The 25,905-nt window shown below is 46.0% G+C and overlaps 49 non-coding genes and 6 pseudogenes across 49 annotated transcripts; all 55 read right to left on the reverse strand.

The window, feature by feature from the left end:
* Positions 1–104: 104 nt before the first annotated feature.
* On the reverse strand, positions 105–223 carry LOC148793282 (5S ribosomal RNA). Its single transcript, XR_016069055.1, has one exon. It is a non-coding gene; the product is annotated as a 5S ribosomal RNA (ribosomal RNA).
* Positions 224–577: 354 nt separating this feature from the next.
* LOC148793283 (5S ribosomal RNA) lies at positions 578–696 on the reverse strand. Its single transcript, XR_016073364.1, has one exon. It is a non-coding gene; the product is annotated as a 5S ribosomal RNA (ribosomal RNA).
* Positions 697–1,000: 304 nt separating this feature from the next.
* Positions 1,001–1,119, reverse strand: LOC148793284 (5S ribosomal RNA). Its single transcript, XR_016068953.1, has one exon. It is a non-coding gene; the product is annotated as a 5S ribosomal RNA (ribosomal RNA).
* Positions 1,120–1,473: 354 nt separating this feature from the next.
* LOC148793285 (5S ribosomal RNA) lies at positions 1,474–1,592 on the reverse strand. The gene has a single exon (XR_016075625.1). It is a non-coding gene; the product is annotated as a 5S ribosomal RNA (ribosomal RNA).
* Positions 1,593–1,946: 354 nt separating this feature from the next.
* LOC148793286 (5S ribosomal RNA) lies at positions 1,947–2,065 on the reverse strand. Its single transcript, XR_016075766.1, has one exon. It is a non-coding gene; the product is annotated as a 5S ribosomal RNA (ribosomal RNA).
* Positions 2,066–2,419: 354 nt separating this feature from the next.
* On the reverse strand, positions 2,420–2,538 carry LOC148793287 (5S ribosomal RNA). Its single transcript, XR_016072849.1, has one exon. It is a non-coding gene; the product is annotated as a 5S ribosomal RNA (ribosomal RNA).
* Positions 2,539–2,892: 354 nt separating this feature from the next.
* Positions 2,893–3,011, reverse strand: LOC148793288 (5S ribosomal RNA). Its single transcript, XR_016071601.1, has one exon. It is a non-coding gene; the product is annotated as a 5S ribosomal RNA (ribosomal RNA).
* Positions 3,012–3,365: 354 nt separating this feature from the next.
* Positions 3,366–3,484, reverse strand: LOC148793289 (5S ribosomal RNA). The gene has a single exon (XR_016069316.1). It is a non-coding gene; the product is annotated as a 5S ribosomal RNA (ribosomal RNA).
* Positions 3,485–3,839: 355 nt separating this feature from the next.
* Positions 3,840–3,958, reverse strand: LOC148793290 (5S ribosomal RNA). The gene has a single exon (XR_016069829.1). It is a non-coding gene; the product is annotated as a 5S ribosomal RNA (ribosomal RNA).
* Positions 3,959–4,312: 354 nt separating this feature from the next.
* On the reverse strand, positions 4,313–4,431 carry LOC148793291 (5S ribosomal RNA). Its single transcript, XR_016070124.1, has one exon. It is a non-coding gene; the product is annotated as a 5S ribosomal RNA (ribosomal RNA).
* A 354-nt stretch (positions 4,432–4,785) lies between these two features.
* On the reverse strand, positions 4,786–4,904 carry LOC148793292 (5S ribosomal RNA). Its single transcript, XR_016070339.1, has one exon. It is a non-coding gene; the product is annotated as a 5S ribosomal RNA (ribosomal RNA).
* Positions 4,905–5,258: 354 nt separating this feature from the next.
* Positions 5,259–5,377, reverse strand: LOC148793293 (5S ribosomal RNA; annotated as a pseudogene).
* A 354-nt stretch (positions 5,378–5,731) lies between these two features.
* Positions 5,732–5,850, reverse strand: LOC148793294 (5S ribosomal RNA). Its single transcript, XR_016075635.1, has one exon. It is a non-coding gene; the product is annotated as a 5S ribosomal RNA (ribosomal RNA).
* A 354-nt stretch (positions 5,851–6,204) lies between these two features.
* On the reverse strand, positions 6,205–6,323 carry LOC148793295 (5S ribosomal RNA). Its single transcript, XR_016069655.1, has one exon. It is a non-coding gene; the product is annotated as a 5S ribosomal RNA (ribosomal RNA).
* A 355-nt stretch (positions 6,324–6,678) lies between these two features.
* LOC148793296 (5S ribosomal RNA) lies at positions 6,679–6,797 on the reverse strand. Its single transcript, XR_016070839.1, has one exon. It is a non-coding gene; the product is annotated as a 5S ribosomal RNA (ribosomal RNA).
* A 354-nt stretch (positions 6,798–7,151) lies between these two features.
* LOC148793297 (5S ribosomal RNA) lies at positions 7,152–7,270 on the reverse strand. Its single transcript, XR_016074973.1, has one exon. It is a non-coding gene; the product is annotated as a 5S ribosomal RNA (ribosomal RNA).
* Positions 7,271–7,624: 354 nt separating this feature from the next.
* Positions 7,625–7,743, reverse strand: LOC148793298 (5S ribosomal RNA). Its single transcript, XR_016071602.1, has one exon. It is a non-coding gene; the product is annotated as a 5S ribosomal RNA (ribosomal RNA).
* A 354-nt stretch (positions 7,744–8,097) lies between these two features.
* LOC148793299 (5S ribosomal RNA) lies at positions 8,098–8,216 on the reverse strand. Its single transcript, XR_016070883.1, has one exon. It is a non-coding gene; the product is annotated as a 5S ribosomal RNA (ribosomal RNA).
* A 354-nt stretch (positions 8,217–8,570) lies between these two features.
* Positions 8,571–8,689, reverse strand: LOC148793300 (5S ribosomal RNA). The gene has a single exon (XR_016075367.1). It is a non-coding gene; the product is annotated as a 5S ribosomal RNA (ribosomal RNA).
* Positions 8,690–9,044: 355 nt separating this feature from the next.
* LOC148793301 (5S ribosomal RNA) lies at positions 9,045–9,163 on the reverse strand. Its single transcript, XR_016073446.1, has one exon. It is a non-coding gene; the product is annotated as a 5S ribosomal RNA (ribosomal RNA).
* A 354-nt stretch (positions 9,164–9,517) lies between these two features.
* On the reverse strand, positions 9,518–9,636 carry LOC148793302 (5S ribosomal RNA). The gene has a single exon (XR_016075729.1). It is a non-coding gene; the product is annotated as a 5S ribosomal RNA (ribosomal RNA).
* Positions 9,637–9,990: 354 nt separating this feature from the next.
* On the reverse strand, positions 9,991–10,109 carry LOC148793303 (5S ribosomal RNA). Its single transcript, XR_016070789.1, has one exon. It is a non-coding gene; the product is annotated as a 5S ribosomal RNA (ribosomal RNA).
* A 354-nt stretch (positions 10,110–10,463) lies between these two features.
* On the reverse strand, positions 10,464–10,582 carry LOC148793304 (5S ribosomal RNA). Its single transcript, XR_016074972.1, has one exon. It is a non-coding gene; the product is annotated as a 5S ribosomal RNA (ribosomal RNA).
* Positions 10,583–10,937: 355 nt separating this feature from the next.
* LOC148793305 (5S ribosomal RNA) lies at positions 10,938–11,056 on the reverse strand. The gene has a single exon (XR_016072385.1). It is a non-coding gene; the product is annotated as a 5S ribosomal RNA (ribosomal RNA).
* Positions 11,057–11,410: 354 nt separating this feature from the next.
* Positions 11,411–11,529, reverse strand: LOC148793306 (5S ribosomal RNA). The gene has a single exon (XR_016075730.1). It is a non-coding gene; the product is annotated as a 5S ribosomal RNA (ribosomal RNA).
* A 354-nt stretch (positions 11,530–11,883) lies between these two features.
* LOC148793307 (5S ribosomal RNA) lies at positions 11,884–12,002 on the reverse strand. The gene has a single exon (XR_016070791.1). It is a non-coding gene; the product is annotated as a 5S ribosomal RNA (ribosomal RNA).
* Positions 12,003–12,357: 355 nt separating this feature from the next.
* LOC148793308 (5S ribosomal RNA) lies at positions 12,358–12,476 on the reverse strand (annotated as a pseudogene).
* Positions 12,477–12,831: 355 nt separating this feature from the next.
* On the reverse strand, positions 12,832–12,950 carry LOC148793309 (5S ribosomal RNA). The gene has a single exon (XR_016073630.1). It is a non-coding gene; the product is annotated as a 5S ribosomal RNA (ribosomal RNA).
* Positions 12,951–13,304: 354 nt separating this feature from the next.
* LOC148793310 (5S ribosomal RNA) lies at positions 13,305–13,423 on the reverse strand. Its single transcript, XR_016069684.1, has one exon. It is a non-coding gene; the product is annotated as a 5S ribosomal RNA (ribosomal RNA).
* A 355-nt stretch (positions 13,424–13,778) lies between these two features.
* On the reverse strand, positions 13,779–13,897 carry LOC148793311 (5S ribosomal RNA; annotated as a pseudogene).
* A 354-nt stretch (positions 13,898–14,251) lies between these two features.
* LOC148793312 (5S ribosomal RNA) lies at positions 14,252–14,370 on the reverse strand. The gene has a single exon (XR_016071603.1). It is a non-coding gene; the product is annotated as a 5S ribosomal RNA (ribosomal RNA).
* A 354-nt stretch (positions 14,371–14,724) lies between these two features.
* LOC148793313 (5S ribosomal RNA) lies at positions 14,725–14,843 on the reverse strand. The gene has a single exon (XR_016070884.1). It is a non-coding gene; the product is annotated as a 5S ribosomal RNA (ribosomal RNA).
* Positions 14,844–15,198: 355 nt separating this feature from the next.
* LOC148793314 (5S ribosomal RNA) lies at positions 15,199–15,317 on the reverse strand. Its single transcript, XR_016069992.1, has one exon. It is a non-coding gene; the product is annotated as a 5S ribosomal RNA (ribosomal RNA).
* A 354-nt stretch (positions 15,318–15,671) lies between these two features.
* On the reverse strand, positions 15,672–15,790 carry LOC148793315 (5S ribosomal RNA; annotated as a pseudogene).
* A 355-nt stretch (positions 15,791–16,145) lies between these two features.
* Positions 16,146–16,264, reverse strand: LOC148793316 (5S ribosomal RNA; annotated as a pseudogene).
* Positions 16,265–16,618: 354 nt separating this feature from the next.
* LOC148793317 (5S ribosomal RNA) lies at positions 16,619–16,737 on the reverse strand. The gene has a single exon (XR_016075636.1). It is a non-coding gene; the product is annotated as a 5S ribosomal RNA (ribosomal RNA).
* Positions 16,738–17,091: 354 nt separating this feature from the next.
* LOC148793318 (5S ribosomal RNA) lies at positions 17,092–17,210 on the reverse strand. Its single transcript, XR_016071665.1, has one exon. It is a non-coding gene; the product is annotated as a 5S ribosomal RNA (ribosomal RNA).
* A 355-nt stretch (positions 17,211–17,565) lies between these two features.
* LOC148793319 (5S ribosomal RNA) lies at positions 17,566–17,684 on the reverse strand. Its single transcript, XR_016068999.1, has one exon. It is a non-coding gene; the product is annotated as a 5S ribosomal RNA (ribosomal RNA).
* Positions 17,685–18,038: 354 nt separating this feature from the next.
* LOC148793320 (5S ribosomal RNA) lies at positions 18,039–18,157 on the reverse strand. Its single transcript, XR_016071605.1, has one exon. It is a non-coding gene; the product is annotated as a 5S ribosomal RNA (ribosomal RNA).
* Positions 18,158–18,511: 354 nt separating this feature from the next.
* On the reverse strand, positions 18,512–18,630 carry LOC148793321 (5S ribosomal RNA). Its single transcript, XR_016071606.1, has one exon. It is a non-coding gene; the product is annotated as a 5S ribosomal RNA (ribosomal RNA).
* A 353-nt stretch (positions 18,631–18,983) lies between these two features.
* On the reverse strand, positions 18,984–19,102 carry LOC148793322 (5S ribosomal RNA). The gene has a single exon (XR_016075134.1). It is a non-coding gene; the product is annotated as a 5S ribosomal RNA (ribosomal RNA).
* A 355-nt stretch (positions 19,103–19,457) lies between these two features.
* Positions 19,458–19,576, reverse strand: LOC148793323 (5S ribosomal RNA). The gene has a single exon (XR_016072260.1). It is a non-coding gene; the product is annotated as a 5S ribosomal RNA (ribosomal RNA).
* A 354-nt stretch (positions 19,577–19,930) lies between these two features.
* Positions 19,931–20,049, reverse strand: LOC148793324 (5S ribosomal RNA). The gene has a single exon (XR_016072868.1). It is a non-coding gene; the product is annotated as a 5S ribosomal RNA (ribosomal RNA).
* A 354-nt stretch (positions 20,050–20,403) lies between these two features.
* LOC148793325 (5S ribosomal RNA) lies at positions 20,404–20,522 on the reverse strand. Its single transcript, XR_016075361.1, has one exon. It is a non-coding gene; the product is annotated as a 5S ribosomal RNA (ribosomal RNA).
* A 354-nt stretch (positions 20,523–20,876) lies between these two features.
* Positions 20,877–20,995, reverse strand: LOC148793326 (5S ribosomal RNA). The gene has a single exon (XR_016070664.1). It is a non-coding gene; the product is annotated as a 5S ribosomal RNA (ribosomal RNA).
* A 354-nt stretch (positions 20,996–21,349) lies between these two features.
* On the reverse strand, positions 21,350–21,468 carry LOC148793327 (5S ribosomal RNA). Its single transcript, XR_016075732.1, has one exon. It is a non-coding gene; the product is annotated as a 5S ribosomal RNA (ribosomal RNA).
* Positions 21,469–21,822: 354 nt separating this feature from the next.
* Positions 21,823–21,941, reverse strand: LOC148793328 (5S ribosomal RNA). Its single transcript, XR_016070340.1, has one exon. It is a non-coding gene; the product is annotated as a 5S ribosomal RNA (ribosomal RNA).
* A 355-nt stretch (positions 21,942–22,296) lies between these two features.
* Positions 22,297–22,415, reverse strand: LOC148793329 (5S ribosomal RNA; annotated as a pseudogene).
* Positions 22,416–22,769: 354 nt separating this feature from the next.
* Positions 22,770–22,888, reverse strand: LOC148793330 (5S ribosomal RNA). The gene has a single exon (XR_016069004.1). It is a non-coding gene; the product is annotated as a 5S ribosomal RNA (ribosomal RNA).
* A 355-nt stretch (positions 22,889–23,243) lies between these two features.
* LOC148793331 (5S ribosomal RNA) lies at positions 23,244–23,362 on the reverse strand. The gene has a single exon (XR_016073631.1). It is a non-coding gene; the product is annotated as a 5S ribosomal RNA (ribosomal RNA).
* A 354-nt stretch (positions 23,363–23,716) lies between these two features.
* On the reverse strand, positions 23,717–23,835 carry LOC148793332 (5S ribosomal RNA). Its single transcript, XR_016071607.1, has one exon. It is a non-coding gene; the product is annotated as a 5S ribosomal RNA (ribosomal RNA).
* A 354-nt stretch (positions 23,836–24,189) lies between these two features.
* LOC148793333 (5S ribosomal RNA) lies at positions 24,190–24,308 on the reverse strand. The gene has a single exon (XR_016071608.1). It is a non-coding gene; the product is annotated as a 5S ribosomal RNA (ribosomal RNA).
* A 355-nt stretch (positions 24,309–24,663) lies between these two features.
* On the reverse strand, positions 24,664–24,782 carry LOC148793334 (5S ribosomal RNA). The gene has a single exon (XR_016070394.1). It is a non-coding gene; the product is annotated as a 5S ribosomal RNA (ribosomal RNA).
* Positions 24,783–25,136: 354 nt separating this feature from the next.
* On the reverse strand, positions 25,137–25,255 carry LOC148793335 (5S ribosomal RNA). The gene has a single exon (XR_016071609.1). It is a non-coding gene; the product is annotated as a 5S ribosomal RNA (ribosomal RNA).
* A 354-nt stretch (positions 25,256–25,609) lies between these two features.
* Positions 25,610–25,728, reverse strand: LOC148793336 (5S ribosomal RNA). Its single transcript, XR_016071611.1, has one exon. It is a non-coding gene; the product is annotated as a 5S ribosomal RNA (ribosomal RNA).
* Between the last annotated feature and the right edge of the window lie 177 nt (positions 25,729–25,905).

The raw sequence follows: 25,905 nt of genomic DNA on the forward strand, positions 1-25,905 counted from the left end.
GTGCCGCAAATGGTCCGAGTATCCGACGCGTTGTTTCCAGTTGTATCGCCGAAACAACAAATGGAATTTGCAAATACAAATCAAAATAAAATATCAATAAAATTGGGGTGCAACACGAGGACTTCCCAGGAGGTCACCCATTCTTGTACTACTCTCGCCCAAGCACACTTAACTTCGGAGTTCTGATGGGATCCGGTGCATTAGTCCTGGTATGATCGCACCCGTTTAATTCATGCTCGCTTAGATCTTTATGCACTATCTTGCTCCCCTCCATTAATTGTTTTAGATTTGAAAAAACTGTGTATGCAGCCTTCCTCCCTTGGTAACCGTGCACAAGCTCCTACGTGAGCGGATTGTTTGCTTTTCAGATCTGCCGCACCACCGGATAAATGCAATACTATAGCGGGGCCCACAATGCACGACGAATGCCGAAAGCCCGGTTCCTGCATCGTTGCCATATAGTAATGACGATCGTGCCGCAAATGGTCCGAGTATCCGACGCATTGTTTCCAGTTGTCTCCCAGAAACAACAAATGGAATTTGCAAATACAAATCAAAATAAAATATTAATAAAATTAGGGTGCAACACGAGGACTTCCCAGGAGGTCACCCATCCTAGTACTACTCTCGCCCAAGCACGCTTAACTTCGGAGTTCTGATGGGATCCGGTGCATTAGTGCTCGTATGATCGCACCCGTTTAATTGATGCTTGCTTAGATCTTTATGCACTATTTTGCTCCCCTTCATTTATTGTTTTAGATTTGAAAAAACTGTATATGCTGCTTTCCTCCCTTGGTAACCGTGCACAAGCTCCTACGTGAGCAGAGTGTTTGCTTTTCAGATCTGCCGCACCCCTGGATAGATGCAATACTATCGCGGGGCCCACAATGCACGACGAATGCCAAAAGCCCGAGTATCCGGCGCGTTGTTTGCATTTGTCTCGCCGAAACGACGAATGGAATTTGCAAATACGATATTGAAATAAAATGTTAATAAAATTGGGGTGCAACACGAGGACTTCCCAAGAGGTCACCCATCGTAGTACTACTCTCCCCCTAGCACACTTAACTTCGGAGTTCTGATGGGATCCGGTGCATTAGTGCTGGTTTGATCGCACCCGTTTATTTCATGCTCGCTTAGATCTTTATGCACTATCTTGCTCCCCTCCATTAATTGTTTTAGATTTGAAAAAAATGTGTATGCAGCCTTCCTCCCTTGGTAACCGTGCACAAGCTCCTACGTGAGTGGAGTGTTTGCTTTTCAGATCTGCCGCACCTCCGGATAGATGCAATACTATCGCGGGGCCCACAATGCATGACGAATGTCGAAAGTCCTGTTCATGCATCGTTGCCATTCAGTTAGGACAATCGTGCCGCAAATGGTCCGAGTATCCGACGCGTTGTTTCCAGTTGTATCGCCGAAACAACAAGTGGAATTTGAAAATACAAATCAAAATAAAATATTAATAAAATTGGGGTGCAACACGAGGACTTCCCAGGAGGTGACCTATTCTAGTACTACTCTCGCCCAAGCACACTTAACTTCGGAGTTCTGATGGGATCCGGTGCATTAGTGCTGGTATGATCGCACCCGTTTAATTCATGCTCGCTTAGATCTTTATACACTATTTTGCTCCCCTCCATTAATTGTTTTAGATTTGAAAAAACTGTGTATGCAGCCTTCCTCCCTTGGTAACCGTGCACAAGCTCCTACATGAGCGGATTGTTTGCTTTTCAGATCTGCCGCACCACCGGATAAATGCAATACTATCGCGGGGCCTACAATGCACGACGAATGCCGAAAGCCCGGTTCCTGCATCGTTGCCATTCAGAAATGACGATCGTGCCGCAAATGGTCCGAGTATCCGACGCATTGTTTCCAGTTGTCTCCCAGAAACAACAAATGGAATTTGCAAATACAAATCAAAATAAAATATTAATAAAATTGGGGTGCAACACGAGGACTTCCCAGGAGGTCACCCATTCTAGTTCTACTCTCGCCCAAGCACACTTAACTTCGGAGTTCTGATGGGATCCGGTGCATTAGTGCTGGTATGATCGCACCCGTTTAATTCATGCTCGCTTAGATCTTTATGCACTATCTTGCTCCCCTCCATTAATTGCTTTAGATTTGAAAAAACGGTGTATGCAGCCTTCCTCCGTTGGTAACCGTGCACAAGCTCCTACGGGAGCGGAGTGTTTGCTTTTCAGATCTGCCGCACCTCCGGATAGATGCAATACTATCTCGGGGCCCACAATGCATGACGAATGCCGAAAGCCCGATTCTTGCATCGTTGCCATTCAGTAATGACGATCGTGCCGCAAATGGTCTGAGTATCGGACGCGTTGTTTCCAGTTGTATCGCCGAAACAACAAATGGAATTTGCAAATACAAATCAAAATAAAATATTAATAAAATTGGGGTGCAACACGAGGACTTCCCAGGAGGTCACCCATCCTAGTACTACTCTCGCCCAAGCACACTTAACTTCGGAGTTCTGATGGGATCCGGTGCATTAGTGCTGGTACGATCGCACCCGTTTAATTCATGCTCGCTTAGATCTTTATGCACTGTCTTGCTCCCCTCCATTAATTGTTTTAGATTTGAAAAAAATGTGTATGCAGCCTTCCTCCCTTGGTAACCGTGCACAAGCTCCTACGTGAGCGGAGTGTTTGCTTTTCAGATCTGCCGCACCTCCGGATAGATGCAATACTATCGCGGGGCCCACAATGCATGACGAATGCCGAAAGTCCGGTTCTTGCATCGTTGCCATTCAGTAATGACGATCGTGCCGCAAATGGTCCGAGTATCCGACGCGTTGTTTCCAGTTGTATCGCCGAAAGAACAAATGGAATTTGCAAATACAAATCAAAATAAAATATTAATAAAATTGGGGTGCAACACGAGGACTTCCCAGGAGGTCACCCATTCTAGTACTACTCTCGCCCAAGCACACTTAACTTCGGAGTTCTGATGGGATCCGGTGCATTAGTGCTGGTATGATCGCACCCGTTTAATTATTGCTCGCTTAGATCTTAATTCACTATCTTGCTCCCCTCCATTAATTGTTTTAGATTTAAAAAAACTGTGTATGCAACCTTCCTCCCTTGGTAACCGTGCACAAGCTCCTACGTGAGCGGATTGTTTGCTTTTCAGATCTGCCGCACCACCGAATAAATGCAATACTATCGCGGGGCCCACAATGCACGGCGAATGCCGAAAGCCCGGTTCCTGCATCGTTGCCATTCAGTAATGACGATCGTGCCGCAAATGGTCCGAGTATCCGACGCGTTGTTTCCAGTTGTATCGCCGAAACAAGAAATGGAATTTGCAAATACAAATCAAAATAAAATATTAATAAAATTGGGGAGCAACACGAGGACATCCCAGGAGGTCACCCATTCTAGTACTACTCTCGCCCAAGCACACTTAACTTCGGAGTTCTGATGGGATCCGGTGCATTAGTGCTGGTATGATCGCACCCGTTTAATTCATGCTCGCTTAGATCTTTGTGCACTATCTTGCTCCCCTCCATTAATTGTTTTAGACTTGAAAAAACTGTGTATGCAGCCTTCCTCCCTTGGTAACCGTGCACAAGCTCCTACGTGAGCAGAGTGTTTGCTTTTCAGAACTGCCGCACCCCCGGGTAGATGCAGTACTATCGCGGGGCCCACAATGCACGACGAATGCCAAAAGCCCGGTTTTTGCACGGTTCCCATTCAGTAATGACAATCGTGCCGCAAATGGTCCGAGTATCCGACGCGTTGTTTGCGTTTGTCTCGCCGAAACGACAAATGGAATTTGCAAATACGATATCGAAATAAAATATTAATAAAATTGGGGTGCAACAGGAGGACTTCCCAGGAGGTCACCCATCCTAGTACTACTCACGCCCAAGCACACTTAACTTCGGAGTTCAGATGGGCTCCGGTGCATTAGTGCTGGTATGATCGCACCCGTTTAATACATGCTCGCTTAGATCTTTATGCACTATCTTGCTCCCCTCCATTAATTGTTTTAGACAAGAAAAAACTGTGTATGCAGCTTTCCTCCCTTGGTAACCGTGCACAAGCTCCTACGTGAGCAGAGTGTTTGCTTTTCAGATCTGCCGCACCTCCGGATAGATGCAATACTATCGCGGGGCCCACAATGCATGACGAATGCCGAAAGTCCGGTTCTTGCATTATTGCCATTCAGTAATGACGATCGTGCCGCAAATGGTCCGAGTACCCGACGCGTTGTTTCCAGTTGTATCGCCGAAAGAACAAATGGAATTTGCAAATACAAATCAAAATAAAATATTAATAAAATTGGGGTGCAACACGAGGACTTCCCAGGAGGTCACCGATTCTAGTACTACTCTCGCCCAAGCACACTTAACTTCGGAGTTCTGATGGGATCCGGTGCATTAGTGCTGGTATGATCGCACCTGTTTAAGTCATGCTCCTTTAGATCATTATGCACTATCTTGCTCCCCTCCATTAATTGTTTTAGATTTAAAAAAACTGTGTATGCAACCTTCCTCCCTTGGTAACCGTGCACAAGCTCCTACGTGAGCGGATTGTTTGCTTTTCAGATCTGCCGCACCACCGGATAAATTCAATACTATCGCGGGGCCCACAATGCACGACGAATGCCGACAGCCCGGTTCCTGCATTGTTGCCATTCAGTAATGACGATCGTGCCGCAAATGGTCCGAGTATCCGACGCATTGTTTCCAGTTGTCTCCCAGAAACAACAAATGGAATTTGTAAATACAAATCAAAATAAAATATTAATAAAATCGGGGTGCAACACGAGGACTTCCCAGGAGATCACCCATCCTAGTACTACTCTCGCCCAAGCACTCTTAACTTCGGAGTTCTGATGGGATCCAGTGCATTAGTGCTGCTATGATCGCATCCGTTTAATTCATGCTCGCTTAGATCTTTATGCACTGTCTTGCTCCCCTCCATTAATTGTTTTAGACATGAAAAAACTGTGTATGCAGCTTTCCTCCCATGGTAACCGTGCACAAGCTCCTACGTGAGCAGAGTGTTTGCTTTTCAGATCTGCCGCACCCCTGGATAGATGCAATACTATCGCGGGGCCCACAATGCACGACGAATGCCAAAAGCCCGGTTTTTGCACGGTTCCCATTCAGTAATGACGATTGTGCCGCAAATGGTCCGAGTATCCGGCGCGTTGTTTCCAGTTGTATCGCCGAAACAACAAATGGAATTTGCAAATACAAATCAAAATAAAATATTAATAAAATTGGGGTGGAACACGAGGACTTCCCAGGATGTCACCCATCCTAGTACTACTCTCGCCCAAGCACACTTAACTTCGGAGTTCTGATGGGATCAGGTGCATTAGTGCTGGTATGATCGCACCCGTTTAATTCATGCTCGCTTATATCTTTATGAACTATCTTGCTCCCCTCCATTATATGTTTTAGATTTGAAAAAAATGTGTATGCAGCCTTCCTCCCTTGGTAACCGTGCACAAGCTCCTACGTGAGCGGAGTGTTTGCTTTTCAGATCTGCCGCACCTCCGGATAGATGCAATACTATCGCGGGGTCCACAATGCATCACGAATGCCGAAAGCCCGGTTCTTGCATCGTTGCCATTCAGTAATGACGATCGTGCCGCAAATGGTCCGAGTATCCGACCCGTTGTTTCCAGTTGTATCGCCGAAACAACAAATGGAATTTGCAAATACAAATCAAAATAAAATATTAATAAAATTGGGGTGCAACACGAGGACTTCCCAGGAGGTCACCCATTCTAGTACTACTCTCGCCCAAGCATACTTAACTTCGGAGTTCTGATGGGATCCAGTGCATTAGTGCTGGTATGATCGCACCCGTTTAATTCATGCTCGCTTAGATCTTTATGCACTATATTCCTCCCCTGCATTAATTGTTTTAGATTTGAAAAAACTGTGTATGCAGCCTTCCTCCCTTGGTAACCGTGCACAAGCTCCTACGTGAGCGGATTGTTTGCTTTTCAGATTTGCCGCACCACCGGAAAAATGCAATACTATCGCGGGGCCCACAATGCACGACGAATGCCGACAGCCCGGTTCCTGCATCGTTGCCATTCAGAAATGACGAACGTGCCGCAAATGGTCCGAGTATCCGACGCATTGTTTCCAGTTGTCTCCCAGAAACAACAAATGGAATTTGCAAATACAAATCAAAATAAAAGATTAATAAAATTGGGGTGCAACACGAGGACTTCCCAAGAGGTCACCCATCCCAGTACTACTCTCGCCCAAGCACGCTTAACTTCCGAGTTCTGATGGGATCCGGTGCATTAGTGCTGGTATGATCCCACCCATTTAATTCATGCTCGCTTAGATCTTTATGCACTATCTTGCTCCCCTCCATTAATTGTTTTAGACTTGAAAAAATTGTGTATGCAGCCTTCCTCCCTTGGTAACCATGCACAAGCTCCTACGTGAGCAGAGTGTTTGCTTTTCAGATCTGCCGCACCCCCGGATAGATGCAATACTATCGCGGGGCCCACAATGCACGACGAATGCCAAAAGCCCGGTTTTTGCACGGTTCCCATTCAGTAATGACGATCGTGCCGCAAATGTTCCGAGTATCCGGCGTGTTGTTTGCGTTTGTCTCGCCGAAACGACAAATGGAATTTGCAAATACGTTATCGAAATAAAATATTAATAAAATTGGGGTGCAACACGAGGACTTCCCAGGAGGTCACCCATCCTAGTACTACTCTCGCCCAAGCACACTTAACTTCGGAGTTCTGATGGGATCCGGTGCATTAGTGCTGGTATGATCGCACCCGTTTTATTCATGCTCGCTTAGATCTTTATGCACTATCTTGCTCCCCTGCATTAATTGTTTTAGATTTGAAAAAAATGTGTATGCAGCCTTCCTCCCTTGGTAACCGTGCACAAGCTCCGACGTGAGCGGAGTGTTTGCTTTTCATATCTGCCGCACCTCCGGATAGATGCAATACTATCGCGGGGCTCACAATGCATGACGAATGCCGAAAGTCCGGTTCTTGCATCGTTGCCATTCAGTAATGACGATCGTGCCGCAAATGGTCCGAGTATCCGACGCGTTGTTTCCAGTTGTATCGCCGAAAGAACAAATGGAATTTGCAAATACAAATCAAAATAAAATATTAATAAAATTGGGGTGCAACACGAGGACTTCCCAGGAGGTCACTCATTCTAGTACTACTCTCGCCCAAGCACACTTAACTTCGGAGTTCTGATGGGATCCGGTGCATTAGTGCTGGTATGATCGCACCCGTTTAATTCATGCTCGCTTAGATCTTTATGCACTATTTTGCTCCCCTCCATTAATTGTTTTAGATTTAAAAAAACTGTGTATGCAACCTTCCTCCCTTGGTAACCGTGCACAAGCTCCAACGTGAGCGGATTGTTTGTTTTTCAGATCTGCCGCACCACCGAATAAATGCAATACTATCGCGGGGCCCACAATGCACGACGAATGCCGAAAGCCCGGTTCCTGCATCGTTCCCATTCAGTAATGACGATCGTGCCGCAAATGGTCCGAGTATCCGAAGCGTTGTTTCCAGTTGTATCGCCGAAAGAACAAATGGAATTTGCAAATACAAATCAAAATAAAATATTAATAAAATTGGGGTGCAACACGAGGACTTCCCAGGAGGTCACCCATTCTAGTACTACTCTCGCCCAAGCACACTTAACTTCGGAGTTCTGATGGGATCCGGTGCATTAGTGCTGGTATGATCGCACCCGTTTAATTCATGCTCGCTTAGATCTTTATGCACTATTTTGCTCCCCTCCATTAATTGTTTTAGATTTAAAAAAACTGTGTATGCAACCTTCCTCCCTTGGTAACCGTGCACAAGCTCCAACGTGAGCGGATTGTTTGTTTTTCAGATCTGCCGCACCACCGAATAAATGCAATACTATCGCGGGGCCCACAATGCACGACGAATGCCGAAAGCCCGGTTCCTGCATCGTTCCCATTCAGTAATGACGATCGTGCCGCAAATGGTCCGAGTATCCGACGCGTTGTTTCCAGTTGTCTCCCAGAAACAACAAATGGAATTTGCAAATACAAATCAAAATAAAATATTAATAAAATTGGGGTGCAACACGAGGACTTCCCAGGAGGTCACCCATCCTAATACTACTCTCGCCCAAGCACGCTTAACTTCGGAGTTCTGATGGGATCCGGTGCATTCGTGCTGGTATGATCGCACCCTTTTAATTCATGCTCGCTTAGATCTTTATGCACTAACTTGCTCCCCTCCATTAATTGTTTTAGATTTGAAAAAACTGTGTATGCAGCCTTCCTCCCTTGGTAACCGTGCACAACTTCTTACGTGAGCGGATTGTTTGCTTTTCAGATCTGCCGCACCACCGGATAAATGCAATACTATCACGGGGCCCACAATGCACGACGAATACCGAAAGCCCGGTTCCTGCATTGTTGCCATATAGTAATGACGATCGTGCCGCAAATGGTCCGAGTATCCGACGCGTTGTTTCCAGTTGTATCGCCGAAACAACAAATGGAATTTGCAAATACAAATCAAAATAAAATATTAATAAAATTGGGGTGCAACACGAGGACTTCCCAGGAGGTCACCCATCCTAGTACTACTATCGCCCAAGCATGCTTAACTTCGGAGTTCTGATGGGATCCGGTGCATTAGTGCTGGTATGATCGCACCCATTTAATTCATGCTCGCTTAGATCTTTATGCACTATCTTGCTCCCCTCCATTAATTGTTTTAGACTTGAAAAAACTGTGTATGCAGCCTTCCTCCCTTGGTAACCGTGCACAAGCTCCTACGTGAGCAGAGTGTTTGCTTTTCAGAACTGCCGCACCCCCGGGTAGATGCAATACTATCGCGGGGCCCACAATGCACGACGAATGCCAAAAGCCCGGTTTTTGCACGGTTCCCATTCAGTAATGACAATCGTGCCGCAAATGGTCCGAGTATCCGACGCGTTGTTTGCGTTTGTCTCGCCGAAACGACAAATGGAATTTGCAAATACGATATCGAAATAAAATATTAATAAAATTGGGGTGCAACACGAGGACTTCCCAGGAGGTCACCCATCCTAGTACTACTCTCGCCCAAGCACACTTAACTTCGGAGTTCAGATGAGATCCGGTGCATTAGTGCTGGTATGATCGCATCCGTTTAATACATGCTCGCTTAGATCTTTATGCACTATCTTGCTCCCCTCGATTAATTGTTTTAGACAAGAAAAAACTGTGTATGCAGCTTTCCTCCCTTGGAAACCGTGCACAAGCTCCTACGTGAGCAGAGTGTTTGCTTTTCAGATCTGCCGCACCTCCGGATAGATGCAATACTATCGCGGGGCCCACAATGCATGACGAATGCCGAAAGTCCGGTTCTTGCATCATTGCCATTCAGTAATGACGATCGTGCCGCAAATGGTCCGAGTATCCGACGCGTTGTTTCCAGTTGTATCGCCGAAAGAACAAATGGAATTTGCAAATACAAATCAAAATAAAATATTAATAAAATTGGGGTGCAACACGAGGACTTCCCAGGAGGTCACCGATTCTAGTACTACTCTCGCCCAAGCACACTTAACTTCGGAGTTCTGATGGGATCCGGTGCATTAGTGCTGGTATGATCGCACCCGTTTAATTCATGCTCGTTTAGATCATTATGCACTATCTTGCTCCCCTCCATTAATTGTTTTAGATTTAAAAAAACTGTGTATGCAACCTTCCTCCCTTGGTAACCGTGCACAAGCTCCTACGTGAGCGGATTGTTTGCTTTTCAGATCTGCCGCACCACCGGATAAATTCAATACTATCGCGGGGCCCACAATGCACGACGAATGCCGACAGCCCGGTTCCTGCATTGTTGCCATTCAGTAATGACGATCGTGCCGCAAATGGTCCGAGTATCCGACGCATTGTTTCCAGTTGTCTCCCAGAAACAACAAATGGAATTTGTAAATACAAATCAAAATAAAATATTAATAAAATCGGGGTGCAACACGAGGACTTCCCAGGAGATCACCCATTCTAGTACTACTCTCGCCCAAGCACTCTTAACTTCGGAGTTCTGATGGGATCCAGTGCATTAGTGCTGCTATGATCGCATCCGTTTAATTCATGCTCGCTTAGATCTTTATGCACTGTCTTGCTCCCCTCCATTAATTGTTTTAGATTTGAAAAAACTGTGTATGCAGCCTTCCTCCCTTGGTAACCGTGCACAACTTCTTACGTGAGCGGATTGTTTGCTTTTCAGATCTGCCGCACCACCGGATAAATGCAATACTATCACGGGGCCCACAATGCACGACGAATACCGAAAGCCCGGTTCCTGCATTGTTGCCATATAGTAATGACGATCGTGCCGCAAATGGTCCGAGTATCCGACGCGTTGTTTCCAGTTGTATCGCCGAAACAACAAATGGAATTTGCAAATACAAATCAAAATAAAATATTAATAAAATTGCGGTGCAACACGAGGACTTCCCAGGAGGTCACCCATCCTAGTACTACTTTCGCCCAAGCACGCTTAACTTCGGAGTTCTGATGGGATCCGGTGCATTAGTGCTGGTATGATCGCACCCATTTAATTCATGCTCGCTTATATCTTTATGCACTATCTTGCTCCCCTCCGTTAATTGTTTTAGACTTGAAAAAACTGTGTATGCAGCCTTCCTCCCTTGGTAACCGTGCACAAGCTCCTACGTGAGCAGAGTGTTTGCTTTTCAGAACTGCCGCACCCCCGGGTAGATGCAATACTATCGCGGGGCCCACAATGCACGACGAATGCCAAAAGCCCGGTTTTTGCACGGTTCCCATTCAGTAATGACAATCGTGCCGCAAGTGGTCCGAGTATCCGACGCGTTGTTTGCGTTTGTCTCGCCGAAACGACAAATGGAATTTGCAAATACGATATCGAAATAAAATATTAATAAAATTGGGGTGCAACACGAGGACTTCCCAGGAGGTCACCCATCCTAGTACTACTCTCGCCCAAGCACACTTAACTTCGGAGTTCAGATGGGATCCGGTGCATTAGTGCTGGTATGATCGCATCCGTTTAATACATGCTCGCTTAGATCTTTATGCACTATCTTGCTCCCCTCGATTAATTGTTTTAGACAAGAAAAAACTGTGTATGCAGCTTTCCTCCCTTGGAAACCGTGCACAAGCTCCTACGTGAGCAGAGTGTTTGCTTTTCAGATCTGCCGCACCTCCGGATAGATGCAATACTATCGCGGGGCCCACAATGCATGACGAATGCCGAAAGTCCGGTTCTTGCATCATTGCCATTCAGTAATGACGATCGTGCCGCAAATGGTCCGAGTATCCGACGCGTTGTTTCCAGTTGTATCGCCGAAAGAACAAATGGAATTTGCAAATACAAATCAAAATAAAATATTAATAAAATTGGGGTGCAACACGAGGACTTCCCAGGAGGTCACCGATTCTAGTACTACTCTCGCCCAAGCACACTTAACTTCGGAGTTCTGATGGGATCCGGTGCATTAGTGCTGGTATGATCGCACCCGTTTAATTCATGCTCGTTTAGATCATTATGCACTATCTTGCTCCCCTCCATTAATTGTTTTAGATTTAAAAAAACTGTGTATGCAACCTTCCTCCCTTGGTAACCGTGCACAAGCTCCTACGTGAGCGGATTGTTTGCTTTTCAGATCTGCCGCACCACCGGATAAATTCAATACTATCGCGGGGCCCACAATGCACGACGAATGCCGACAGCCCGGTTCCTGCATTGTTGCCATTCAGTAATGACGATCGTGCCGCAAATGGTCCGAGTATCCGACGCATTGTTTCCAGTTGTCTCCCAGAAACAACAAATGGAATTTGTAAATACAAATCAAAATAAAATATTAATAAAATCGGGGTGCAACACGAGGACTTCCCAGGAGATCACCCATTCTAGTACTACTCTCGCCCAAGCACTCTTAACTTCGGAGTTCTGATGGGATCCAGTGCATTAGTGCTGCTATGATCGCATCCGTTTAATTCATGCTCGCTTAGATCTTTATGCACTGTCTTGCTCCCCTCCATTAATTGTTTTAGACATGAAAAAACTGTGTATGCAGCTTTCCTCCCATGGTAACCGTTCACAAGCTCCTACGTGAGCAGAGTGTTTGCTTTTCAGATCTGCCGCACCCCTGGATAGATGCAATACTATCGCGGGGCCCACAATGCACGACGAATGCCAAAAGCCCGGTTTTTGCACGGTTCCCATTCAGTAATGACGATTGTGCCGCAAATGGTCCGAGTATCCGGCGCGTTGTTTGCGTTTGTCTCGCCGAAACGACAAATGGAATTTGCAAATACGATATCGAAATAAAATATTAATAAAATTGGGGTGCAACACGAGGACTTCCCAGGATGTCACCCATCCTAGTACTACTCTCGCCCAAGCACACTTAACTTCGGAGTTCTGATGGGATGCGGTGCATTAGTGCTGGTATGATCGCACCCGTTTAATTCATGCTCGCTTATATCTTTATGAACTATCTTGCTCCCCTCCATTATATGTTTTAGATTTGAAAAAAATGTGTATGCAGCCTTCCTCCCTTGGTAACCGTGCACAAGCTCCTACGTGAGCAGAGTGTTTGCTTTTCAGATCTGCCGCACCCCCGGATAGATGCAATACTATCGCGGGGCCCACAATGCACGACGAATGCCGAAAGCCCGGTTCTTGCACGGTTCCCATTCAGTAATGACGATCGTGCCGCAAATGGTCCGAGTATCCGGCGTGTTGTTTGCGTTTGTCTCGCCGAAAGAACAAATGGAATTTGCAAATACGTTATCAAAATAAAATATTAATAAAATTGGGGTGCAACAAGAGGACTTCCCAGGAGGTCACCCATCCTAGTACTACTCTCGCCCAAGCACACTTAACTTCGGAGTTCTGATGGGATCCGGTGCATTAGTGCTGGTATGATCGCACCCGTTTAATTTATGCTCGCTTAGATCTTTATGCACTATCTTGCTCCCCTGCATTAATTGTTTTAGATTTGAAAAAAATGTGTATGCAGCCTTCCTCCCTTGGTAACCGTGCACAAGCTCCTACGTGAGCGGAGTGTTTGCTTTTCATATCTGCCGCACCTCCGGATAGATGCAATACTATCGCGGGGCCCACAATGCATGACGAATGCCGAAAGTCCGGTTCTTGCATCGTTGCCATTCAGTAATGACGATCGTGCCGCAAATGGTCCGAGTATCCGACGCGTTGTTTCCAGTTGTATCGCCGAAAGAACAAATGGAATTTGCAAATACAAATCAAAATAAAATATTAATAAAATTGGGGTGCAACACGAGGACTTCCCAGGAGGTCACCCATTCTAGTACTACTCTCGCCCAAGCACTCTTAACTTCGGAGTTCTGATGGGATCCAGTGCATTAGTGCTGCTATGATCGCATCCGTTTAATTCATGCTCGCTTAGATCTTTATGCACTGTCTTGCTCCCCTCCATTAATTGTTTTAGACATGAAAAAACTGTGTATGCAGCTTTCCTCCCATGGTAACCGTTCACAAGCTCCTGCGTGAGCAGAGTGTTTGCTTTTCAGATCTGCCGCACCCCTGGATAGATGCAATACTATCGCGGGGCCCACAATGCACGACGAATGCCAAAAGCCCGGTTTTTGCACGGTTCCCATTCAGTAATGACGATTGTGCCGCAAATGGTCCGAGTTTCCGGCGCGTTGTTTGCGTTTGTCTCGCCGAAACGACAAATGGAATTTGCAAATACGATATCGAAATAAAATATTAATAAAATTGGGGTGCAACACGAGGACTTCCCAGGATGTCACCCATCCTTGTACTACTCTCGCCCAAGCACACTTAACTTCGGAGTTCTGATGGGATGCGGTGCATTAGTGCTGGTATGATCGCACCCGTTTAATTCATGCTCGCTTAGATCTTTATGCACTATCTTGCTCCCCTGCATTAATTGTTTTAGATTTGAAAAAAATGTGTATGCAGCCTTCCTCCCTTGGTAACCGTGCACAAGCTCCGACGTGAGCGGAGTGTTTGCTTTTCATATCTGCCGCACCTCCGGATAGATGCAATACTATCGCGGGGCTCACAATGCATGACGAATGCCGAAAGTCCGGTTCTTGCATCGTTGCCATTCAGTAATGACGATCGTGCCGCAAATGGTCCGAGTATCCGACGCGTTGTTTCCAGTTGTATCGCCGAAAGAACAAATGGAATTTGCAAATACAAATCAAAATAAAATATTAATAAAATTGGGGTGCAACACGAGGACTTCCCAGGAGGTCACCCATTCTAGTACTACTCTCGCCCAAGCACACTTAACTTCGGAGTTCTGATGGGATCCGGTGCATTAGTGCTGGTATGATCGCACCCGTTTAATTCATGCTCGCTTAGATCTTTATGCACTATTTTGCTCCCCTCCATTAATTGTTTTAGATTTAAAAAAACTGTGTATGCAACCTTCCTCCCTTGGTAACCGTGCACAAGCTCCAACGTGAGCGGATTGTTTGCTTTTCAGATCTGCCGCACCACCGGAAAAATGCAATACTATCGCGGGGCCCACAATGCACGACGAATGCCGACAGCCCGGTTCCTGCATCGTTGCCATTCAGAAATGACGAACGTGCCGCAAATGGTCCGAGTATCCGACGCATTGTTTCCAGTTGTCTCCCAGAAACAACAAATGGAATTTGCAAATACAAATCAAAATAAAAGATTAATAAAATTGGGGTGCAACACGTGGACTTCCCAAGAGGTCACCCATCCCAGTACTACTCTCGCCCAAACACGCTTAACTTCGGAGTTCTGATGGGATCCGGTGCATTAGTGCTGGTATGATCGCACCCATTTAATTCATGCTCGCTTATATCTTTATGCACTATCTTGCTCCCCTCCATTAATTGTTTTAGACTTGAAAAAATTGTGTATGCAGCCTTCCTCCCTTGGTAACCGTGCACAAGCTCCTACGTGAGCAGAGTGTTTGCTTTTCAGATCTGCCGCACCCCCGGATAGATGCAATACTATCGCGGGGCCCACAATGCACGACGAATGCCGAAAGCCCGGTTCTTGCACGGTTCCCATTCAGTAATGACGATCGTGCCGCAAATGGTCCGAGTATCCGGCGTGTTGTTTGCGTTTGTCTCGCCGAAAGAACAAATGGAATTTGCAAATACGTTATCAAAATAAAATATTAATAAAATTGGCGTGCAACAAGAGGACTTCCCAGGAGGTCACCCATACTAGTACTACTCTCGCCCAAGCACACTTAACTTCGGAGTTCTGATGGGATCCGGTGCATTAGTGCTGGTATGATCGCACCCGTTTAATTCATGCTCGCTTAGATCTTTATGCACTATCTTGCTCCCCTGCATTAATTGTTTTAGATTTGAAAAAAATGTGTATGCAGCCTTCCTCCCTTGGTAACCGTGCACAAGCTCCTACGTGAGCGGAGTGTTTGCTTTTCATATATGCCGCACCTCCGGATAGATGCAATAATATCGCGGGGCCCACAATGCATGACGAATGCCGAAAGTCCGGTTCTTGCATCGTTGCCATTCAGTAATGACGATCGTGCCGCAAATGGTCCGAGTATCCGACGCGTTGTTTCCAGTTGTCTCCCAGAAACAACAAATGGAATTTGTAAATACAAATCAAAATAAAATATTAATAAAATCGGGGTGCAACACGAGGACTTCCCAGGAGATCACCCATCCTAGTACTACTCTCGCCCAAGCACTCTTAACTTCGGAGTACTGATGGGATCCAGTGCATTAGTGCTGCTATGATCGCATCCGTTTAATTCATGCTCGCTTAGATCTTTATGCACTGTCTTGCTCCCCTCCATTAATTGTTTTAGACATGAAAAAACTGTGTATGCAGCTTTCCTCCCATGGTAACCGTTCACAAGCTCCTACGTGAGCAGAGTGTTTGCTTTTCAGATCTGCCGCACCCCTGTATAGATGCAATACTATCGCGGGGCCCACAATGCACGACGAATGCCAAAAGCCCGGTTTTTGCACGGTTCCCATTCAGTAATGACGATTGTGCCGCAAATGGTCCGAGTATCCGGCGCGTTGTTTGCGTTTGTCTCGCCGAAACGACAAATGGAATTTGCAAATACGATATCGAAATAAAATATTAATAAAATTGGGGTGCAACACGAGGACTTCCCAGGATGTCACCCATCCTAGTACTACTCTCGCCCAAGCACACTTAACTTCGGAGTTCTGATGGGATGCGGTGCATTAGTGCTGGTATGATCGCACCCGTTTAATTCATGCTCGCTTATATCTTTATGAACTATCTTGCTCCCCTCCATTATATGTTTTAGATTTGAAAAAAATGTGTATGCAGCCTTCCTCCCTTGGTAACCGTGCACAAGCTCCTACGTGAGCGGAGTGTTTGCTTTTCAGATCTGCCGCACCTCCGGATAGATGCAATACTATCGCGGGGTCCACAATGCATGACGAATGCCGAAAGCCCGGTTCTTGCATCGTTGCCATTCAGTAATGACGATCGTGCCGCAAATGGTCCGAGTATCCGACGTGTTGTTTCCAGTTGTATCGCCGAAACAACAAATGGAATTTGCAAATACAAATCAAAATAAAATATTAATAAAATTGGGGTGCAACACGAGGACTTCCCAGGAGGTCACCCATTCTAGTACTACTCTCGCCCAAGCATACTTAACTTCGGAGTTCTGATGGGATCCAGTGCATTAGTGCTGGTATGATCGCACCCGTTTAATTCATGCTCGCTTAGATCTTTATGCACTATATTCCTCCCCTGCATTAATTGTTTTAGATTTGAAAAAACTGTGTATGCAGCCTTCCTCCCTTGGTAACCGTGCACAAGCTCCTACGTGAGCGGATTGTTTGCTTTTCAGATCTGCCGCACCACCGGAAAAATGCAATACTATCGCGGGGCCCACAATGCACGACGAATGCCGACAGCCCGGTTCCTGCATCGTTGCCATTCAGAAATGACGAACGTGCCGCAAATGGTCCGAGTATCCGACGCATTGTTTCCAGTTGTCTCCCAGAAACAACAAATGGAATTTGCAAATACAAATCAAAATAAAAGATTAATAAAATTGGGGTGCAACACGAGGACTTCCCAAGAGGTCACCCATCCCAGTACTACTCTCGCCCAAGCACGCTTAACTTCGGAGTTCTGATGTGATCCGGTGCATTAGTGCTGGTATGATCGCACCCATTTAATTCATGCTCGCTTATATCTTTATGCACTATCTTGCTCCCCTCCATTAATTGTTTTAGACTTGAAAAAATTGTGTATGCAGCCTTCCTACCTTGGTAACCGTGCACAAGCTCCTACGTCAGCAGAGTGTTTGCTTTTCAGATCTGCCGCACCCCCGGATAGATGCAATACCATCGCGGGGCCCACAATGCACGACGAATGCCGAAAGCCCGGTTCTTGCACGGTTCCCATTCAGTAATGACGATCGTGCCGCAAATGGTCCGAGTATCCGGCGTGTTGTTTGCGTTTGTCTCGCCGAAAGAACAAATGGAATTTGCAAATACGTTATCAAAATAAAATATTAATAAAATTGGGGTGCAACAAGAGGACTTCCAAGGAGGTCACCCATCCTAGTACTACTCTCGCCCAAGCACACTTAACTTCGGAGTTCTGATGGGATCCGGTGCATTAGTGCTGGTATGATCGCACCCGTTTAATTCATGCTCGCTTAGATCTTTATGCACTATCTTGCTCCCCTGCATTAATTGTTTTAGATTTGAAAAAAATGTGTATGCAGCCTTCCTCCCTTGGTAACCGTGCACAAGCTCCTACGTGAGCGGAGTGTTTGCTTTTCATATCTGCCGCACCTCCGGATAGATGCAATACTATCGCGGGGCCCACAATGCATGACGAATGCCGAAAGTCCGGTTCTTGCATCGTTGCCATTCAGTAATGACGATCGTGCCGCAAATGGTCCGAGTATCCGACGCGTTGTTTCCAGTTGTATCGCCGAAAGAACAAATGGAATTTGCAAATACAAATCAAAATAAAATATTAATAAAATTGGGGTGCAACACGAGGACTTCCCAGGAGGTCACCCATTCTAGTACTACTCTCGCCCAAGCACACTTAACTTCGGAGTTCTGATGGGATCCGGTGCATTAGTGCTGGTATGATCGCACCCGTTTAATTCATGCTCGCTTAGATCTTTATGCACTATTTTGCTCCCCTCCATTAATTGTTTTAGATTTAAAAAAACTGTGTATGCAACCTTCCTCCCTTGGTAACCGTGCACAAGCTCCAACGTGAGCGGATTGTTTGCTTTTCAGATCTGCCGCACCACCGAATAAATGCAATACTATCGCGGGGCCCACAATGCACGACGAATGCCGAAAGCCCGGTTCCTGCATCGTTCCCATTCAGTAATGACGATCGTGTCGCAAATGGTCCGAGTATCCGACGCGTTGTTTCCAGTTGTATCGCCGAAAGAACAAATGGAATTTACAAATACAAATCAAAATAAAATATTAATAAAATTGGGGTGCAACACGAGGACTTCCCAGGAGGTCACCCATTCTAGTACTACTCTCGCCCAAGCACACTTAACTTCGGAGTTCTGATGGGATCCGGTGCATTAGTGCTGGTATGATCGCACCCGTTTAATTCATGCTCGCTTAGATCTTTATGCACTATCTTGCTCCCCTCCATTAATTGTTTTAGATTTAAAAAAACTGTGTATGCAGCCTTCCTCCCTTGGTAACCGTGCACCAGCTCCTACGTGAGCGGATTGTTTGCTTTTCAGATCTACCGCACCACCGGATGAATGCAATACTATCGCGGGGCCCACAATGCACGACGAATGCCGAAAGCCGGTACCTGTATCATTGCCACTCAGTAATGACGATCGTGCCGCAAATGGTCCGAGTATCCGACGCATTGTTTCCAGTTGTCTCCCAGAAATAACAAATGGAATTTGCAAATACAAATCAAAATAAAATATTAATAAAATTGGGGTGCAACACGAGGACTTCCCAGGAGGTCACCCATCCTAGTACTACTTTCGCCCAAGCACACTTAACTTCAGAGTTCAGATGGGATCCGGTGCATTAGTGCTGGTATGATCGCACCCGTTTAATTCATGCTCGCTTAGATCTTTATGCACTATCTTGCTCCCCTCCATTAATTGTTTTAGACTTGAAAAAACTGTGTATGCAGCCTTCCTCCCTTGGTAACCGTGCACAAGCTCCTACGTGAGCAGAGTGTTTGTTTTTCAGAACTGCCGCACCCCCGGATAGAAGCAATACTATCGCGGGGCCCACAATGCACGACGAATGCCAAAAGCCCGGTTTTTGCACGGTTCCCATTCAGTAATGACAATCGTGCCGCAAATGGTCCGAGTATCCGGCGCGTTGTTTGCGTTTGTCTCGCCGAAACGACAAATGGAATTTGCAAATACGATATCGAAATAAAATATTAATAAAATTGGGGTGCAACACGAGGACTACCCAGGAGGTCACCCATCCTAGTACTACTCTCGCCCAAGCACGCTTAACTTCGGAGTTCTGATGGGATCCGGTGCATTAGTGCTGGTATGATCGCACCCGTTTAATTCATGCTCGCTTAGATCCTTATGCACTAACTTGCTCCCCTCCATTAATTGTTTTAGATTTGAAAAAACTGTGTATGCAGCCTTCCTCCCTTGGTAACTGTGCACAAGCTCTTACGTGAGCGGATTGTTTGTTTTTCAGATCTGCCGCACCACCGGATAAATGCAATACTATCGCGGGGCCCACAATGCACGACGAATGCCGAAATCCCGGTTCCTGCATCGTTGCCAAATAGTAATGACGATCGTGCCGCAAATGGTCCGAGTATCCGACGCATTGTTTCCAGTTGTCTCCCAGAAACAACAAATGGAATTTGCAAATACAAATCAAAATAAAATATTAATAAAATTGGGGTGCAACACGAGGACTTCCCAGGAGGTCACCCATCCTAGTACTACTCTCGCCCAAGCACACTTAACTTCGGAGTACTGATGGGATCCGGTGCATTAGTGCTGGTATGATCGCACCCGTTTAATTCATGCTCGCTTAGATCTTTATGCACTAACTTGCTCCCCTCCATTAATTGTTTTAGATTTGAAAAAACTGTGTATGCAGCCTTCCTCCCTTGCTAACCGTGCACAACTTCTTACGTGAGCGGATTGTTTGCTTTTCAGATCTGCCGCACCACCGGATAAATGCAATACTATCACGGGGCCCACAATGCACGACGAATACCGAAAGCCCGGTTCCTGCATTGTTGCCATATAGTAATGACGATCGTGCCGCAAATGGTCCGAGTATCCGACGCGTTGTTTCCAGTTGTATCGCCGAAACAACAAATGGAATTTGCAAATACAAATCAAAATAAAATATTAATAAAATTGGGGTGCAACACAAGGACTTCCCAGGAGGTCACCCATCCTAGTACTACTTTCGCCCAAGCACGCTTAACTTCAGAGTTCTGATGGGATCCGGTGCATTAGTGCTGGTATGATCGCACCCATTTAATTCATGCTCGCTTAGATCTTTATGCACTATCTTGCTCCCCTCCATTAATTGTTTTAGACTTGAAAAAACTGTGTATGCAGCCTTCCTCCCTTGGTAACCGTGCACAAGCTCCTACGTGAGCAGAGTGTTTGCTTTTCAGAACTGCCGCACCCCCGGGTAGATGCAATACTATCGCGGGGCCCACAATGCACGACGAATGCCAAAAGCCCGGTTTTGCACGGTTCCCATTCAGTAATGACAATCGTGCCGCAAATGGTCCGAGTATCCGACGCGTTGTTTGCGTTTGTCTCGCCGAAACGACAAATGGAATTTGCAAATACGATATCGAAATAAAATATTAATAAAATTGGGGTGCAACACGAGGACTTCCCAGGAGGTCACCCATCCTAGTACTACTCTCGCCCAAGCACACTTAACTTCGGAGTTCAGATGGGATCCGGTGCATTAGTGCTGGTATGATCGCACCCGTTTAATACATGCTCGCTTAGATCTTTATGCACTATCTTGCTCCCCTCGATTAATTGTTTTAGACAAGAAAAAACTGTGTATGCAGCTTTCCTCCCTTGGTAACCGTGCACAAGCTCCTACGTGAGCAGAGTGTTTGCTTTTCAGATCTGCCGCACCTCCGGATAGATGCAATACTATCGCGGGGCCCACAATGCATGACGAATGCCGAAAGTCCGGTTCTTGCATCATTGTCATTCAGTAATGAAGATCGTGCCGCAAATGGTCCGAGTATCCGACGCGTTGTTTCCAGTTGTATCGCCGAAAGAACAAATGGAATTTGCAAATACAAATCAAAATAAAATATTAATAAAATTGGGGTGCAACACGAGGACTTCCCAGGAGGTCACCGATTCTAGTACTACTCTCGCCCAAGCACACTTAACTTCGGAGTTCTGATGGGATCCGGTGCATTAGTGCTGGTATGATCGCACCCGTTTAATTCATGCTCGTTTAGATCATTATGCACTATCTTGCTCCCCTCCATTAATTGTTTTAGATTTAAAAAAACTGTGTATGCAACCTTCCTCCCTTGGTAACCGTGCACAAGCTCCTACGTGAGCGGATTGTTTGCTTTTCAGATCTGCCGCACCACCGGATAAATTCAATACTATCGCGGGGCCCACAATGCACGACGAATGCCGACAGCCCGGTTCCTGCATTGTTGCCATTCAGTAATGACGATCGTGCCGCAAATGGTCCGAGTATCCGACGCATTGTTTCCAGTTGTCTCCCAGAAACAACAAATGGAATTTGTAAATACAAATCAAAATAAAATATTAATAAAATCGGGGTGCAACACGAGGACTTCCCAGGAGATCACCCATCCTAGTACTACTCTCGCCCAAGCACTCTTAACTTCGGAGTTCTGATGGGATCCAGTGCATTAGTGCTGCTATGATCGCATCCGTTTAATTCATGCTCGCTTAGATCTTTATGCACTGTCTTGCTCCCCTCCATTAATTGTTTTAGACATGAAAAAACTGTGTATGCAGCTTTCCTCCCATGGTAACCGTTCACAAGCTCCTACGTGAGCAGAGTGTTTGCTTTTCAGATCTGCCGCACCCCTGGATAGATGCAATACTATCGCGGGGCCCACAATGCACGACGAATGCCAAAAGCCCGGTTTTTGCACGGTTCCCATTCAGTAATGACGATTGTGCCGCAAATGGTCCGAGTATCCGGCGCGTTGTTTGCGTTTGTCTCGCCGAAACGACAAATGGAATTTGCAAATACGATATCGAAATAAAATATTAATAAAATTGGGGTGCAACACAAGGACTTCCCAGGATGTCACCCATCCTAGTACTACTCTCGCCCAAGCACACTTAACTTCGGAGTTCTGATGGGATGCGGTGCATTAGTGCTGGTATGATCACACCCGTTTAATTCATGCTCGCTTATATCTTTATGAACTATCTTGCTCCCCTCCATTATATGTTTTAGATTTGAAAAAAATGTGTATGCAGCCTTCCTCCCTTGGTAACCGTGCACAAGCTCCTACGTGAGCGGATTGTTTGCTTTTCAGATTTGCCGCACCACCGGAAAAATGCAATACTATCGCGGGGCCCACAATGCACGACGAATGCCGACAGCCCGGTTCCTGCATCGTTGCCATTCAGAAATGACGAACGTGCCGCAAATGGTCCGAGTATCCGACGCATTGTTTCCAGTTGTCTCCCAGAAACAACAAATGGAATTTGCAAATACAAATCAAAATAAAAGATTAATAAAATTGGGGTGCAACACGAGGACTTCCCAAGAGGTCACCCATCCCAGTACTACTCTCGCCCAAGCACGCTTAACTTCGGAGTTCTGATGGGATCCGGTGCATTAGTGCTGGTATGATCGCACCCATTTAATTCATGCTCGCTTATATCTTTATGCACTATCTTGCTCCCCTCCATTAATTGTTTTAGACTTGAAAAAATTGTGTATGCAGCCTTCCTCCCTTGGTAACCGTGCACAAGCTCCTACGTGAGCAGGGTGTTTGCTTTTCAGATCTGCCGCACCCCCGGATAGATGCAATACTATCGCGGGGCCCACAATGCACGACGAATGCCGAAAGCCCGGTTCTTGCACGGTTCCCATTCAGTAATGACGATCGTGCCGCAAATGGTCCGAGTATCCGGCGTGTTGTTTGCGTTTGTCTCGCCGAAAGAACAAATGGAATTTGCAAATACGTTATCAAAATAAAATATTAATAAAATTGGGGTGCAACAAGAGGACTTCCCAGGAGGTCACCCATCCTAGTACTACTCTCGCCCAAGCACACTTAACTTCGGAGTTCTGATGGGATCCGGTGCATTAGTGCTGGTATGATCGCACCCGTTTAATTCATGCTCGCTTAGATCTTTATGCACTATCTTGCTCCCCTGCATTAATTGTTTTAGATTTGAAAAAAATGTGTATGCAGCCTTCCTCCCTTGGTAACCGTGCACAAGCTCCTACGTGAGCGGAGTGTTTGCTTTTCATATCTGCCGCACCTCCGGATAGATGCAATACTATCGCGGGGCCCACAATGCATGACGAATGCCGAAAGTCCGGTTCTTGCATCGTTGCCATTCAGTAATGACGATCGTGCCGCAAATGGTCCGAGTATCCGACGCGTTGTTTCCAGTTGTATCGCCGAAAGAACAAATGGAATTTGCAAATACAAATCAAAATAAAATATTAATAAAATTGGGGTGCAACACGAGGACTTCCCAGGAGGTCACCCATTCTAGTACTACTCTCGCCCAAGCACACTTAACTTCGGAGTTCTGATGGGATCCGGTGCATTAGTGCTGGTATGATCGCACCCGTTTAATTCATGCTCGCTTAGATCTTTATGCACTATTTTGCTCCCCTCCATTAATTGTTTTAGATTTAAAAAAACTGTGTATGCAACCTTCCTCCCTTGGTAACCGTGCACAAGCTCCAACGTGAGCAGATTGTTTGCTTTTCAGATCTGCCGCACCACCGAATAAATGCAATACTATCGCGGGGCCCACAATGCACGACGAATGCCGAAAGCCCGGTTCCTGCATCGTTCCCATTCAGTAATGACGATCGTGCCGCAAATGGTCCGAGTATCCGACGCGTTGTTTCCAGTTGTATCGCCGAAACAACAAATGGAATTTACAAATACAAATCAAAATAAAATATTAATAAAATTGGGGTGCAACACGAGGACTTCCCAGGAGGTCACCCATTCTAGTACTACTCTCGCCCAAGCACACTTAACTTCGGAGTTCTGATGGGATCCGGTGCATTAGTGCTGGTATGATCGCACCCGTTTAATTCATGCTCGCTTAGATCTTTATGCACTATCTTGCTCCCCTCCATTAATTGTTTTAGATTTAAAAAAACTGTGTATGCAGCCTTCCTCCCTTGGTAACCGTGCACAAGCTCCTACGTGAGCAGGGTGTTTGCTTTTCAGATCTGCCGCACCCCCGGATAGATGCAATACTATCGCGGGGCCCACAATGCACGACGAATGCCGAAAGCCCGGTTCTTGCACGGTTCCCATTCAGTAATGACGATCGTGCCGCAAATGGTCCGAGTATCCGGCGTGTTGTTTGCGTTTGTCTCGCCGAAAGAAAAAATGGAATTTGCAAATACGTTATCAAAATAAAATATTAATAAAATTGGGGTGCAACAAGAGGACTTCCCAGGAGGTCACCCATCCTAGTACTACTTTCGCCCAAGCACACTTAACTTCAGAGTTCAGATGGGATCCGGTGCATTAGTGCTGGTATGATCGCACCCGTTTAATTCATGCTCGCTTAGATCTTTATGCACTATCTTGCTCCCCTGCATTAATTGTTTTAGATTTGAAAAAAATGTGTATGCAGCCTTCCTCCCTTGGTAACCGTGCACAAGCTCCTACGTGAGCGGAGTGTTTGCTTTTCATATCTGCCGCACCTCCGGATAGATGCAATACTATCGCGGGGCCCACAATGCATGACGAATGCCGAAAGTCCGGTTCTTGCATCGTTGCCATTCAGTAATGACGATCGTGCCGCAAATGGTCCGAGTATCCGACGCGTTGTTTCCAGTTGTATCGCCGAAAGAACAAATGGAATTTGCAAATACAAATCAAAATAAAATATTAATAAAATTGGGGTGCAACACGAGGACTTCCCAGGAGGTCACCCATTCTAGTACTACTCTCGCCCAAGCACACTTAACTTCGGAGTTCTGATGGGATCCGGTGCATTAGTGCTGGTATGATCGCACCCGTTTAATTCATGCTCGCTTAGATCTTTATGCACTATTTTGCTCCCCTCCATTAATTGTTTTAGATTTAAAAAAACTGTGTATGCAACCTTCCTCCCTTGGTAATCGTGCACAAGCTCCAACGTGAGCGGATTGTTTGCTTTTCAGATCTGCCGCACCACCGAATAAATGCAATACTATCGCGGGGCCCACAATGCACGACGAATGCCGAAAGCCCGGTTCCTGCATCGTTCCCATTCAGTAATGACGATCGTGTCGCAAATGGTCCGAGTATCCGACGCGTTGTTTCCAGTTGTATCGCCGAAAGAACAAATGGAATTTACAAATACAAATCAAAATAAAATATTAATAAAATTGGGGTGCAACACGAGGACTTCCCAGGAGGTCACCCATTCTAGTACTACTCTCGCCCAAGCACACTTAACTTCGGAGTTCTGATGGGATCCGGTGCATTAGTGCTGGTATGATCGCACCCGTTTAATTCATGCTCGCTTAGATCTTTATGCACTATCTTGCTCCCCTCCATTAATTGTTTTAGATTTAAAAAAACTGTGTATGCAGCCTTCCTCCCTTGGTAACCGTGCACAAGCTCCTACGTGAGCAGAGTGTTTGTTTTTCAGAACTGCCGCACCCCCGGATAGATGCAATACTA

This window comes from Nelumbo nucifera, chromosome 4 (genome assembly GCF_055504915.1).
Source record: "Nelumbo nucifera cultivar China Antique chromosome 4, China Antique-T2T, whole genome shotgun sequence".
NCBI lineage: Eukaryota > Viridiplantae > Streptophyta > Magnoliopsida > Proteales > Nelumbonaceae > Nelumbo > Nelumbo nucifera.